General features: G+C 35.7%; 1 long non-coding RNA gene across 12 annotated transcripts in view; it reads left to right on the top strand.

The window, feature by feature from the left end:
• LOC309666940 overlaps positions 1-15,188 on the top strand; it is a 302,552-nt gene that overhangs the window by 257,693 nt on the left and 29,671 nt on the right. For 9 of the 12 annotated variants that reach the window (XR_014267380.1, XR_014267381.1, XR_014267382.1 and 6 more), the window contains one exon: positions 1-15,188. This exon is cut by the window's left edge and continues 13,983 nt beyond it. This is a non-coding gene — a long non-coding RNA (uncharacterized lncRNA). The other 3 variants (XR_014267386.1, XR_014267385.1, XR_014267387.1) reach the window with 3 other exon arrangements.

Raw genomic sequence — 15,188 nt, 5'->3', positions numbered from 1 at the left:
GTTTCTAAAGTTTTGGGAATTCATCATGTTATTGCATCTATCAATAGTTAATTTCTCTTCACTGTTGAGCAACGTTCTCCCATATGACTATACGACACTTTGACTTTTTCTTTTTTTTTAATTATTTATTTATTTATTTATTTTTGGCTGTGTTAGGCCTTTGCTTCTGTGCAAGGGCTTTCTCTAGTTGCGGCGAGCGGGGGCCACTCTTCATCGCGGTGCACGGGCCTCTCACCATCGCGGCTTCTCTTGTTGTGGAGAACAGGCTCCAGACGCGCAGGCTCAGTAGTTGTGGCTCACGGGCCCAGTTGCTCCGTGGCATGTGGGATCTTCCCAGACCAGGGCTCGAACCCGTGTCCCCTCCATTGGCAGGCAGATTCTCAACCACTGCGCCACCAGGGAAGCCCACACTTTGACTTTTTCTATTGATGGACTGTTGACTTGTTTTTGGTGATTATAAATAAGGATACTGTGAACATTCTTGTTCGTGTATTTTTGTGAACTTATCTTTTAATTTGGGGGTGGGATAAATACCTAATAGTAGAATTGTTGGGTCTTTAAGTAGATATTTCAACTTTATTAGAAACAGATCTGCAGCTTTTAATAAACTCTCAAAGGGATCCTTACATCCCCAAATTTTAAAAAATATATTGCTTTCAGGGTATCTGTGCAGATGTTTTTGTTTATTTTAAAGTCATTTCTCACTTCTCCTCCTTAGGCCTCAGTTACTTTAAAATGAGCACCGGACTCTGTCTTGTGTCTATAATACATTAGGGTACTGATACATATTTAAATTAAATATTTTTCATAGATTCTTGGATAACAAGTTAATCACATAATAGAAAAATTTTACTAGAATATAAAGTTCATGAGGGCAGAAACATGGTTCTGTTCACTGCTATAACCCAAACTCCTAGGATGTACCTGCACAGAGTAGGTGTTTAATAAGTATGTGCCAAATAAATGAATGAATGAAGTATTAGCTATATGTTGGGAAGCACTCCAATCACTTTTATATACAGCGTTTCACTTAATTCTCACCCCCAATCTTTGAGTTAATTCCTCTTATTACTTTCTTTTAAAAATGAAGAAATGGGGCACAGAGAGGTTAGGTAATATACCCTTCATCACATAGCAAATGAGCTAGGATTTGAGTCCAGGTGGTGTCATTCCAAAGCCAACACTGCTATATATATAAAGACTATATATAAAACAGGTAAACAATAAGGACCTACTGTATAGCACAGGGAACTATACTCAATATCTTGTAATAACATATAATGGAAAAGACTCTGAAAAAGGATATATATTATATATATACATATATATTATATATACGTATTTATTATATATATATTATATATATTCAGTTATATATATAGCTGAATCACTTTGCTGTACACTTGAAACTAACACACTATAAATTAACTCTACATCAATAAAAAAAGAAATGATAAAAAATAAAAATAAAGACTTCTTTGTGTGTCTCTTGTTTTTTAAGTTTTATTTCAAGAAGCCGAAAACCTTTTTCTGTTTTTCTATTTTCTAATTGTATATATTTTTTTGAAGGAGAGATCCTGGAGAGGAAACTTTACTGTCTTAAGACGGCAATTCTTCCATTTTTATTCTTACAACTGAATGATTGTCCTTCAAATTACATTTGGGTTCATTTCTATAATGGGAATTGGGTTCCCACTTCCTCTTTATTATAGATTAAAAAAATGAAAACACACACACACAATTCTTGAATACTTTTGTTTTCTTTTAATGCATTTTGTCTCACATTAGGTAAGACTGAAAGTTTAGTGTTTCTTATGTGGGTTAGAAAGAGCATTGACTCCAAAATGCATGATTGCTGTTATAAAGGCTGAGCTGTAGAGCCCTTCATGGTGTCTTACGGATTTTAGGACATTGATAGGATGGTATCATTTTCATAATTCTTAGCCATTCCTCATTAGTCAGTTTTAGGTAATGCAAGGTTCTATCTCCTCAGTCTTTTCATGGACTACTGTGGTCCCCCCTGGCTGCCAGGGAAGTTAAGAACGGGCTAGTTCATTCTAATGAATTGCTTTTGTCAACAGAGCCTGAATTTGCTTACTGTTTAAAAAAATCTTTCCTTGCTGTCTGCAAAACTTCCTCACAGCTGAATTATGTCTCTGCTTATCTTGATAGGAAAATCTAAATAAGTGGATTCTGATTAATATTTATCTCTATGTAGTCAAATGAGGATGAAATAGGTCTCAAAATGGCACTTGTTAATGAAATTGCTCCCCAATTATTGTATCTGGAACAGAACCCCTTGCTAAGACATAATGACCTCAAATCTCTCCACTATATCATGTAGTGTTCAACAGCCTTCCATGAATACTTTAGAGGCTGTTCCCTCTTACTGCAGGGAGCCAGAGATACACAAGTTTAAGGTTGGAAAATGGTGACCAGAAATTTGTTCGTAAGCCTAAACATGATAATCATAACTACGTTTTGCCACCGATAAAGGAAAATTCTCCATCAGAATTTTGTATGGTTTCACATCTTTTTTGGCAGCATGCTTTAACCATATATTAAATTATCTCTACCAAAAAAAAGTATCGGTCCTTATCTTCTTAGCTCAGCCAGAAAGATAGCAGATCTGAAATTCTGCGAAATTAGGTCCATTTTCTTTGCCAAGGATGGGGAAGAAAAACAGCCCCTAAATCATTAGTATCTATTTTCCTAAGTGACAAATAAAGCAATCTTTCTTAAGCAACAATCTCAAATAAAAGTGCTATGACTCAAACAAATCATTTGTTATTGTTGCTTTTAATTCAGCCATTTTCTTTTTCCTATAGAATAGTTCTGAACATAAAACCAGGGCTGTTCATTTTACTTAATACTCTCAAACACCAAACATGATTACAATTCCTTGCCTATGATCTCTTGTAATTCTAGCTCATTCTGTGAAAGCAAAGAGTTGTTTTGGCATTTCACGTTTCTGCTGCTTCATCATCAAGGCCAAGCCCCTTAGCTGCAGCCTCTTACCACATTCACAGCACATACATCTCAGAACAATAGTGTTTTCAGTGTCTTTTCAACAGAGGACTGTAATCTTGTGATTCTCAGATGCCATACCAAATTTAGGTTTTGCTGACACTTCCCTGATGTTCTAGGATTTAAAACACTTTCAAATGAAGTTTTGAAGCAAATGATGACAATGTGTTTTTATGCTCATATAGCCCATCTCAGAGTTATTCCCAGACTCAAGATGGAATCCTAGCCCTGTATCAGATAGAAAAGAGTAAGCTGTTCTAGTAATCAGAGTAGAACTGTTTTCAAGTATTTAGCATCATTCTGTGACCAATAGGAAAACCACTAAGAAAGAAGTTAATGTGGCTGTTTTAAAATAAAGTAATACAAATGTTGTTTTTACTTGAATTTTTGAACGTGTTGTCTAATACACTGAATTTCTGTGCAGTGAAATGAAGGAACTTGATGAGAGACTTTTGTCAGGATTAGCCTGGGGATAGAAATGTAACCAAGGGCACTTTTCTCAGGTGACTGTCCCCTCAGGGAGAACACTGATTAAGAACTGCTGAGAAACAGAGGCTGAGATCTGAGCTGGGAGAAGTAAGACCATGGTTGACTCTATACATGCAAAATAAAGAGAATAATTCACCAAGTATTTCTCCCCCCACAAACTTTAAAGTGCTTAAAAAACACTCCAACCTTTATGTACTAGGGCATTTAACTTTGTATGTGTACGTCCAGCCTGTATGTCTGCAATTATTTAAGTTTGTGGAATGTGAGGTGATATTTTCAGTAGGGATGTTTGAAGTGCAAAAAAAAATTGAGCAGTTTCAATACAAGTGTTTATATAGCCATTGAAAGGTAACAGGTGTTTTCCTATGTATTGTCTTTTTTTCCCCTCCCATAAGACATTGCAGTAGGTCTGAATTATTATTCCCAATTTACAGTTAAGAACACTGAGTTTCAGTTGCCCAGAATTATGCAGCCAATAAAGGTGACACCAATGTCCTGACTTAAATCCACTCTTGGAGAGGTCATGCATTGAATCTCCTATCATAACTTCCATTTTCTTTATTCCTGCTTCCTATGTTCTTCATTTGAGAAATACTTTTCTTCCAAACACATCCTAAAATTAATTGAAGACTTTAGACATTGCTCCCAAGGGATGTGTGTGTGTGTGTGTGTGTGTGTGTGTGTGTGTGTGTGTGTACAGGCTCCCACATCACATATATTCTGTAGTATTTGTTGCAGAGATAGGATAGTGTGATAGTGTGACAGCCAATTAGATTGCACACTATCTAATGTCAGGAAACATACATTCCAATTAAGATTTTGCCCTTTTTATGACATGAGAGAGAAGGCAGCTGGACTGTCACAAGAACTGTCCAACTGAGCTTGCCAGACACTGGAGACTAACGCTGTAGTAGGGGCCAACTTGAATGGTAGAACTGGGGCATGAGGCCCAAGTCTGGTTTCAAGGATTTTCAGTTGGGCAAAATGAAGCACAGAGTGGTGGCTAAGCTAGGCTAAAATCAGGTCCTGAGTTCAACCTGACAACATAGATCACCTTTTAGGGATTCCTTTGATGGATGTGACGTGGCACAACTCTCAATTCTGGATTAATGCTAAGAGGACAGGCTGTGGAGACAGTATGACATGTTTGTAGCCTATCTTGGATCACTCACTTACTAGCTGTATGGCCTGGGAAAAGTTATCCTTTGCAACATCAGTGTTCATTTTAATAAGCTTAGGATTGATGTAAAGATTAAAGGATATAAGATATGCAAAGCTTTTAGAAGAGTGCCTAAAACAAGATGCACACTCATCAGAGGTTCTCTATTATTATTATTATTATTATTATTATTATTATTATTATATTTATTTGGGGGATGCATAACTGGCAAGAGCAGCAGAGAAACCAATAGGGGAGAAGCGTATGCATGAGGTAGGAGGGGTCCAAGCAGGCTTTGAATGCTGGGATTATCTGACGGACAAGGCAGACATCTGGTTTTGGCACTGAGCCAACATTAGGGAACAAGGGAACAGATAAATTGGAAATACATTGATATCCGGGGTGAACCTAGGGGATGCCATTGAACAGACTCAGGGAACAGTGTAGAAACTTAGTAAGTTGTGCTGGTCTGGGGTTCTGGGCTTGAGGGGTCTTGTGCTGGAGCAGTTGCATGAAGCGCAGTCTGAGTCTGCATGATACCTGCAGGCCTGTAGGTCTTACCTCCAGATTGGCCTGAGAATTGGGACAGGATAAAGTTGGGAGGCCTAACTGGGGGGTCTAAAGGGTAAAAACCTGGAGTCTGGGAGAAGAGCTGAAAATGAAGTGTTAAATTCTTTTCCATGAACATTAATCACGGCAAGCACTCACAGGAGGAAGAAAACATCAGTAAAGGTGGGAGTAGTTAACTGTAACTACGGTGGAACCAGAGCTGAGTCTTAGATGAACAAGATTTGTGTGATGAATAAGCAGAGGGAAAAGGGAAGAAAAAAGTGGTCAAAAGTTCTGAAACTAGGATGAAGGTGAGATGTAGTCATAAGTCAGTGGGGGTCTCGTTCTGATTAATAACAGAGTTGGGGGTGTGAGGGTCCATAGGTAGGAAAGACTGGATTAGGGAGGGTTTTATCAATCCTGCACAGGAAAGTGTATATGACAGGAAAGGCAAATCTAGTAATAAATTGTTCTAAGCAGAGAAATGAAACATAACACCCAAATTCAGAAATTGCACATAACACATAAAAAAGTGCCCAAGGAAAATTAGCTTGAGAGATAGTAAGGGAATGAAAAAATCCTTTGCTGAACACCTACCCTGGGGCAATGCAACATGCGTCATTTATTATGACAATCTTGTGTTTATATGTTAATGTGAAAATTTTCCCAAAAAAGAAACTGAGGCTTAGAAGATAAAGCAACATGCCCAAGGTCATTGGAAAGGGGCTGGAACAGATTTCAGATCCAGCTGTGCTTGATTCCAAAGCATGTTCCTTTTTCCTGTACTGGACAGTGGTCCACAGTAGGGAAAGGATGTGGGAAGAAGCTAGAATGATCCAGGCAATCAGGGGTGCAAGTCCAGATGAAAGGAGTGGCATGAGACAAACACAGCTTTCCAGTAAAAAGTAATTTCCTTGTCTTCTTTTTCCAAGCATAGTGTTTGTGTCTTTCCTGCTGCCAATCCCATTCATCATGTACTCTAGACATTCTTATACCTGTCTGCTTCTTACTATTTTTACTTCTGCTGTGTTTTTCATGTTTGTATTCTGGGTGCTCTTTGCACAGTGTCTTAAAACAAATCATCAAAGGTTACTTGCTAAGTGGGATGAGTATACGCTCCATGGAAAGCAAGCCAGGCAAGCTTTGAAAGCAGATCAGCCTGGTTTTATGCCATAGATGATCAACTCTGTGGTTTTAGCCAATGCCCATAATTTTTTTTTAGAATCTCAGCTTCCTCATCTTTAAAGAATATTAGAGTAAAACATTATGCATAGGATTATGGGGAGGAAGGATGTCAAGTATAATACATCAGACAAAGTTCCTGGATCCAATGGAAGAATCATAAATTTAGCTCTCTTCTTTCTTCCTTTCAATGAATTGAACTATTAAACATTTCAGAGAGTATCTTATAGAAAAATGGAAGTACATGAATAAAAAAAAGTTAAGTGCATTAATAGAAGTGTGAGTAAATAGAGTAGTTTGATTGATGATCATTCTACAAATCATGGTTAATGATGCTTTGTCCCCAAAGCTATATATATTAGTCTTTAGACAAAGCCTCAGTTCATAACCTGTACATTCATTAAACCAGAAGTAGGCAAATGGATTGTACTCAAAAGTCAATAGACTGAATAAAATCACTTCTTAAGTAACATTTTCTATTTGTTATTGGCCCATTTGGACCTCAGGGATAACTTATCAACAAATTTATACAGTGATGAGAATGAGAGATAATATAATGGATGAGAGAATCAAGATGAAAAATTATTTCAATAGGCTCAAATAATGGACAAAAACTAACAAGATAAAATTTCACAGGAATCGAAGTTGAGAACTGCATTTAGGTTAGGTTCAGAGAGAGAAGAGACATGTCTAGAAAATAATTCATTTGAAATCTATCTTGGAATTTTAGTTGACCAGCATTAAATGAGCTTAGATGTGAAGCGATTTTGAAAAATAATTAGAGCATGACATATAGGGGCTAAGAAAAGGAATTGCGGGCAATGAGAAATGTAAAAAAGTTTGCACTATTTTTTCTACTAGTATTCATTTACCGTCATCCAGTTGAGCTCCTATACCAATCAAGTTTTTCCTTTTGATGTTTATCAGTGTTTCCAAAGCCTTTGGGAGAGATGTGTTTTCCATCAGTCCCTGGGCCAAAATTTGGTCTCTTTGTTATGTTTTGGTTAATACGCTTCTTCAGCAGCCCAATGAGGGCATAGAAGTTTGGGCTGTGATATGCATGTGGTTTTATGTGTACATCTGTATGTGTGCATATCTAGGAGAGCTGGATAGTGTTTAGGTCCCAAGCATGGAAAAAAAAAATTTTTTTCCCCAAATGAGATTCTCCAAATGTTCCAATCAACTCTTAGCTCTGATATCTTCCCATTCATTCAAGTCCATGAGTATCTATAGCCCTTTGGGGATTCTCATGTGCTCCACACTGGGGCATGGGAGTGCAGCTGTGAATGTTTGCTATGGCCGTGGTCACTGGTTGTTCTCCTTGTTAGGTAAGCAGTGCTAAGCTCTATGTGCACAACTGTGATTGCGACAACCATCACTACCTATTTTGGTGCTCAACATGAGTCACCTTCTAATAACTAGCTCTTTACCCTACTCAGTGACATGCTGCCATCTAGAGCCTTGTGTTCAGCCAAGGAATGTCTACTGGTTGGCCATAGCTACTTATCCCCATTGCCCCAGACCATGGATCTGTGGCTTCCAAAGTCAAAAACACAAACAAACAAAACCACACAACTTGCCTTCTGTCTTTTTCAACGTTCAGTAGAGAATTATTTGGATTTTGTGAAACTCATTGATTCTTCCTTCTCTTGGCTAACTTGTTGGGTGCCACACCTTGTGGTGAGGGAAAGAAAGTCTTAGTGTTACAGACCTTTTCTTTTCTGCTGATGAGACTATTTAGATTTTTGAGAATGCTCGTTGGAAAAGGTAATATTGGTGTTTAATTACGGTAATTAATAGTAAAGTTTGCCTCTTGGATTTGTGTACATATTTGTGGAGAGGGTGGGGATTCAGAGTAGCAACAAACTTCATGAATGGTACCAGTGTAATCTGGTTCTGCAGATTTGCTTCCAGTATCAGGGTACCTTCCATACCCTTAAAACTCATGCACTTTAATGGTGAAACAGGCAAGGGTGAGAGTGATCTTTGTTCTCGGATACATGAAATTATCTTCAGCTACTATGTTAAGTCCACTAGTGATACAAGCAGATTTCCTTGAGGACATCTTTCATGCTTCGCCAGTAGATAGCCTTCATCCATTTGTAATCCTAAAATACCAGGTTAAGTAAACTTAGATGAATCAGTGGACATGTTTGCGTATTAATTTTTTACTGAATTCACTCTTGCTAAATCACAGGTGGACTATTTCCTTCCAGAGGATAATGACAAAAGGGCCATCAAGATGATGGAATGAGTTGAAGGCCAAGACCTCTGAGGAATATTTGTATGAATTGAGGACATTTCCCTTTAGAAGCAAAGAAGTGAAGACAGAGTAGACAGGATGATTATTTTTATATACTGGAAGGGATGATGTGTAGAGTGGATTTCTGTTTAACTTTAGAGGGCAGGACTCAGACCCAGAAGTAGAATTTGTAGTAAGGCAGATTAAGTAACAAGTTTGAAATAGCTAGAGCTCTTAGAAAATGAATTCAGATGCCCTTGTGAAGCAGCGGATTCTCCATCATTGAAACGGTGTAAACTGAAGCTCATAGTTATCTGACAGGAATTTGATAGTAGTGAGGCAACTAGATGCATAATGGAGGTTTCTTTCTATTTAAAGCCTCTATAATTCCATGCATCTAGACCTAAGGATGTTTGTTCCAGTATTTCTGTCTCTCACACCTTTTTAGAAGGTTTGCTCCTCCCTCAACTACTTTTGACATTTATCTCCAACATTTGGGTTTCTCATTGGATGATATGAATAATTTAAATGAGTAGGCTGAATGGCCAGTGTTGCACTCTGCAAGTACCTGTCTCTTCACCTTGAAAGAAATGCAGCATCACTTGCAGCAATTACTGTATGACTGTAATTTTTTCCTGGTTTGGAGGATGCTGAATAAGAAAAACAGTCATTAGAGATGGGAAGTGACACTAAAGTTGTTTTTCTTTGTTGATTCATGGATCTAGGCTTATGTATGTTTGCAATTATAACCTGTTAATTAGAAAGAATCATCATTTAAAAATGTTTTATTATTCCGGTCACTTTGATTATTCTTAGTTACATGGAACCAAAAGTTACCAGGGTGAAGCACAGGAGCCATTCTTAACTTGATTGGTAGTGGGATAGGACATTCTGAAGATGTTCTTATTTTCAGTTTGAGTGATACTTTAGTCTTAATTTAGAATTGATCAATAGGAATAAAATATCCCCAATCCATCTATTAAGATACTACTACGCTCAGCTTTTGAAAACTGACATTGAACTTAGCAAGAATTATAACAGGGTTTTCTATTTTCCTTTTCACTTAAATAAAATTTCATTTAAGGGGACGGAAAGAAAGTCAATCATCCATTCAATACTATGTTAAAGGTAAATAAGAAAATCTGGAGAAGACAGAGTAGAAAATTCACTCACTAACTTTTGAAAACATGAAAGAGAATATCGTAATTGTTATAACCTAAAGGTATTTCCCAACACTTATGGCATAAAATTTATGTAGATATTAAAGGATCTTCAGATTGTAGGAAAGTATCTGATACTTTGTAGGTACTCAATACATTTGGTTAAATGTTGAATAAATAAACTCAACATTATTACAGTTGAATTTCAAATTCTTTAGGAAATTTTCACCATTCTTGAAAACTTTAGGGTGACATTCTTTTACTTGGAAATCAGAAAACAGGCACAGTAGATTATAAGACGAAAGCATAATATTCAAATCATCACAGTAATTAGATTCATTAATTGTAATTAGAGAGTTGGGAGACAACCTTCACGGATTAATCTGCTACAGTTCAGGGAATTGCAACTATTCATGGCTTTAGAGTTAGATTTTACATAAATAAATGTATTGTAATATTGTGGAATTTGTACTATCATATAAAATATGAGAACTTATAGTCTTCTTGTTTTTCTATAGTCTCCTTCATTTTTTCTCTATACAAATAACCTAGATGGATATTATACACTATGGTAGTCAGTATTCCATGTACAATGCCTATGTATTTATATATATTATTTGAATGGAATCTAAAACAAATAGGTGGTCTGCCACATCTATACTAAAATAATTATTGTTTAGAAGAAACAGAATATTGTTTTTTGTACTCTGAAAATAGAAATCCATTAAGTAATAAATACTGATCTCTAGTCCAAACCTAGCTCTGACATCTGCAATGTTTGAGCTGGGTGGGTAAGACAGTACAACTCTCAGAATGTGCAGTTGGCAAAATGCCCTGGCCAAATTCAGAAAACATGTACAACTCAAGGAAGTAAATATGCAGAATTCTAGAAAACTGAACAGAATTGCAAACCTAAACTCACAGGGATAATACGATCTTGTTTTCAGAAACCATTTGGCCAATTAAGTGAATTTACTTGTGGGACTGACTACAACCTAGGGAATTTTCTAGTGTCAAAGCTTAATTCTAGGTACTAGAGGACAGAAAACATTTCAAAGAAAGGGGAACAAATACAGAAAATAGTAGTTTATACACAGACACCACAATATACTGAAGTTTGAAACATTACAATATTCTCTTATTTCCTTGTATTTTTATTTGTTACTCTTGGGTACTCAGGGAAAATATACTTACAGTAGTTAATTTTGATTAATAGATTAATGGATTGTAGATTGAGGAGAAGAAAAAAAATACTCATCTTTGGGATGTCCATTCTGAACTACAAACAAATGTATTTCTTTTCATCATTAATGTATATCCTTTGCTACTATTCCCTAGAGCTTTACATTTAGAATAGTTTGAAACACAATTTAATTAAAAAATATCTGTGCCATTGCAGTGGAAATGATACATAAAGGTTTTCAGGACATACTCAAGGAAGTAGGAGAGAAAAAGAGCAAGAGAAGGAGAACCAAGCAGCAGTTTGTTTTCTCTGGTGTATTGATTTGAGAGTCTTGGGGGAGGGTTGGGGAAAAGAGTGAAGTTACACTAACATTATGGGCTGGAAATGCTGCCACATATCCACTGAGAGAAAAATGCTTTACAAATATTTTTCAAATGATTTAGAGCTGGCTAAATCCAATGCATGTTTTTACCATGAATTTTCCATTTAAAATGTTTTAAAAAAATAATAGATTTTTAAAGGGAAAATCTAATCCATATGTTACTGATTCATTCACACTTATCATATTGTTTTGTGTGAGCAAGTTGGTGTCCAACAACTTTTAGTTTTTTTCAACCAGGAAGTCACATTTTTACAGCACCAAAAAGGACCTTGAACCTGAAAAGTCTCAAATTTCATTTTAAACTCAGAACCCAAAGAATTTGAGTGGGTTCTAAAGCAGGCAATGTGCCTTCACCCTAGTTAACATATTGATGGAGTTATATATTCACGAGCATATGGGTTAACAGTGGAGCTGTTAATTCTCTTTTGATATTGATGCTAGATATATTCAGTTTGACTTCCTAGTTTGTTTGCCATGAGGAAAATATCGGTCACTTGTTTTATTATTTAAAAAATTTTATATATTGACCCATATCCTTAAATATACAATAAGTGTTATCAAATATGTAACAAAGCTGGTGTATGGAAAATGCATAATTTCCTCTAAGGGTTATTTGCTAATATGGAACACAGGCCTCTAAAATGTGATGAAAGGAAGGACTGTGGAACAATGGGTCATGATGGCTAATTTTATGGGGAACACATGCATACAATATAATTTAAAACACATGCTACGGCAGTTATAGTAAAAGGCTCAGAGAATTAGAATGGAATTCTGCTTCATAAAAAAAAAGAAAACAGTTCCTTCTTTCTCCTGACAAAATTGCATTTCTCCTCTAGGAAAAAGATCCCATTCACTAATGCTTTAACAATTGCATGACCCACCCACAAGCCTCACGTCTTTTCTCTCAAATCTCCTCTTCCAGGTATGGCCCATCTACTGTGGTTGACCATTCAGAGATGTGATTTGAAATTGAAAACAAACAGTCCAATATGTACCTGGAATCTTTCTAACGCAATATTTATTAACTATTTTTCAAAGCTAAAATATTGTGTTATTTATTTAATCTCTGTCTTACACAACGTGCTATATTCTATTAATACAGGAAGTTTAAGAGAGAGGAATGGGTCGTTCTGTCCATTCCTGTTCCGAGGCAGAAGGTTTAGGTTTAAGGTGAAAACCTAAAGCAAGTCCGACTGTTGAGTATATTATTCTGAAGATCTTCAAGGGTGGCCAGACAATAAACTTATCTGAGTAATTGGCTGCAATCATTTAATCACAGATTTTTAATTCATGCCCTTCCCCCAGTAGAAAAGAAAGCAAAGAAAAAAATCTCTCTTTTCATGATTTCAGCTTATTTTCTCTCCCTTTTTTTCAATCCTCTATGAAGATGAAGAAAAATTTGGTAGTAACTTCATCATAACTCATCATATCCTAGAATATAAATGTCAATCATTAAAATTCAAAAACACTTTTGAAAGTTTGTTAACATGATTTATATAAAAATTTTTGAGAAAATATAATTTCATATAACTCATCTTAGGCTTTCTCTTATAGATAACCTATTCCAGTTTATTTCACCTTTTACATATTTTATTTCTTTAAGAACTCAGCAATAAATAGCTGGGTACATTGCTTTTAATCCACAGCCTCCAAACTAGAACAGTTGTTAAGATAAAGGTTTGACTGATATTTAAAATGTATATTATCGTTCATAAAATGAGATCTGTCTTTTGTTAGAATTAATCAGATTGTGCCAGGAAATACCCGTCTAGCTGGGCTGGTTTTTCCAGTTTTTGATTCTCATCCATCTGGTCTACCTTGTTGGTAGCTCTCTGAACAACATGTCGCTATGACCCACTCCCTCTCCATGAAGTAGATTCATGCTCACATGCTGCATTTTAATATTGTTCCTGAAATTTCAGGGCTTTAATTCTGACCAGGGCTTTTTTTGGTACATGTTAAAGACATTACATTTTCCTATTCTGTTTATCAACTTTGTAATTTTATGGACCTATTACTTTTGTTTTAGGAATGTTTTCTTAACATAGAATATATGCAATACGAGAGTAAAAACTATATAATTATGTATTTGAGATAATTATGGCTAAAATTTTTGGTGTATTTATCTTCAAGTTTTCTTCTATGTATATATATATATATATATATATATATATATATATATATATATATTGCTTAGACGTGATCAATTTTGTTGTGGACTTCTTTAATTTAACATATCAATGTATTTGTTTTCCCACATCACTAAAATAGTTTTTAAAACATCATTTTTAATGACAGTATAATATTTCATTTACTTAAAATTCCTTTATTGTTGAAATCTTCATTTCCTTCAAATTTTTTCACTTGTGGAATTATAGGACCAAAGCATGTAGCTCTTTCATTCTCCTTTATATTGACACATTCCTTTCACAAAAGGTTGCCCAATTTATTCTTCCACATAATGTATAGTAGAGGTTAGCTTGTCACACCCTCACCGGCACTTAGTGATAGTATTTTTCATATTTTCTATTTACTGTCCTTCTGTATATTTCTTCAATTACTGGTGAGATAGAATAACTTTTCAAGTACTTATTGGTCATTTGTATTTTCTTTGAATTTTGGATCTGTATCCTTTAAAATTTTTCTGATTTATGCTTTCATGTTTTTACTGATTTATTTGTTGATTATGTGTATGTATGTGTGTGTGTATGTATTCTATATTGATACTATGCAAATGTATTTATATATTCAATCTTTCCAAGTGTTTTTAATGGTATTGAAAAATAATTTGACATAACTTTTTACACAGTGAAGTTCATCATCATTTTCCTTTGTGAGTGCTTCCGCTGGTTTCGTGTTTAATAAGTCCTTTCTCAGGAATTCTTTACTTCACTGGAAAACTTATTATACTTGTCACTGTTATTCTAGGCTGGATGCACCCAAGACCAAGAACATTGGTTTACTTACTTGTGCATTCTTAATACTCACTGACCAGCAGAATGCCTGGAAAAATATGAATGTCTAATGACATTTTTGTTAAAAATCCAGAAACAATGCTACTGTATTTTCCTCTAGTTTTTGAAAAATTGGTAAGACTTCATTTAAGAATTAAATAGGGTCTTTCAAAAGCCATGGTAAACAGAGGGAAGGTAATAGGTAGAGGTTTGTCAAAATTCTGTTATATAAGTAAGGAAAACATAAATTAAATGGTAGAAAAATCAGAGTAAATGTAATTTGAGTAAATAGTTCTTACACTTCTCTGGATTTTAATGTAATTAATTACAATGATTTAAAAACTGGAATATATTTACAATACATAGATTATTCTTAGGGTAACTTGCTGTGGTAGGCAGAATTCTGAGATGACCTCCAAGACCCATCCCCTTTCTCCTTCCTCCTGCCAGGTATCCATGCCCTGTATAATTCCCCTCTCTTCAGTGTCAGAGAGATGTAGGATATGATAGCTGTCATTTTCATGATTATGCTACATTATATGGCCAAGGTAAAGGAATCTGACAGATGAAATCAAGGTCCCTAATCAGTTTAAAAGAAGGCTTAGACCTTCCCTGAGTTCAGATACTCCATTTCCTCTTGGCTTTGGAGAAATAAGCCACCATGAGTTCTATAGCTCCAAGGAAATGAATTCTGCCAATCATGTCAGCTTGGAAGAGGATCCTGAGCCTCAGATGGGAATGTATTCCTGACCAACACCTGAATCGCAGCCTTGTGAGATCCTGAACAGAGGACCCAGTTAAGCCAGGCTCAGACTCCTGACCCCCTGGAAACTGTGGGGTAAGATGCTACTTTTTGTG

Source organism: Balaenoptera physalus (assembly GCF_965194825.1).
Source record: "Balaenoptera physalus genome assembly, chromosome: 9".
Lineage (NCBI taxonomy): Eukaryota > Metazoa > Chordata > Mammalia > Artiodactyla > Balaenopteridae > Balaenoptera > Balaenoptera physalus.
Note: the sequence above shows the minus strand (reverse complement) of the source record. Positions and strands in the feature narration are given on the sequence as shown.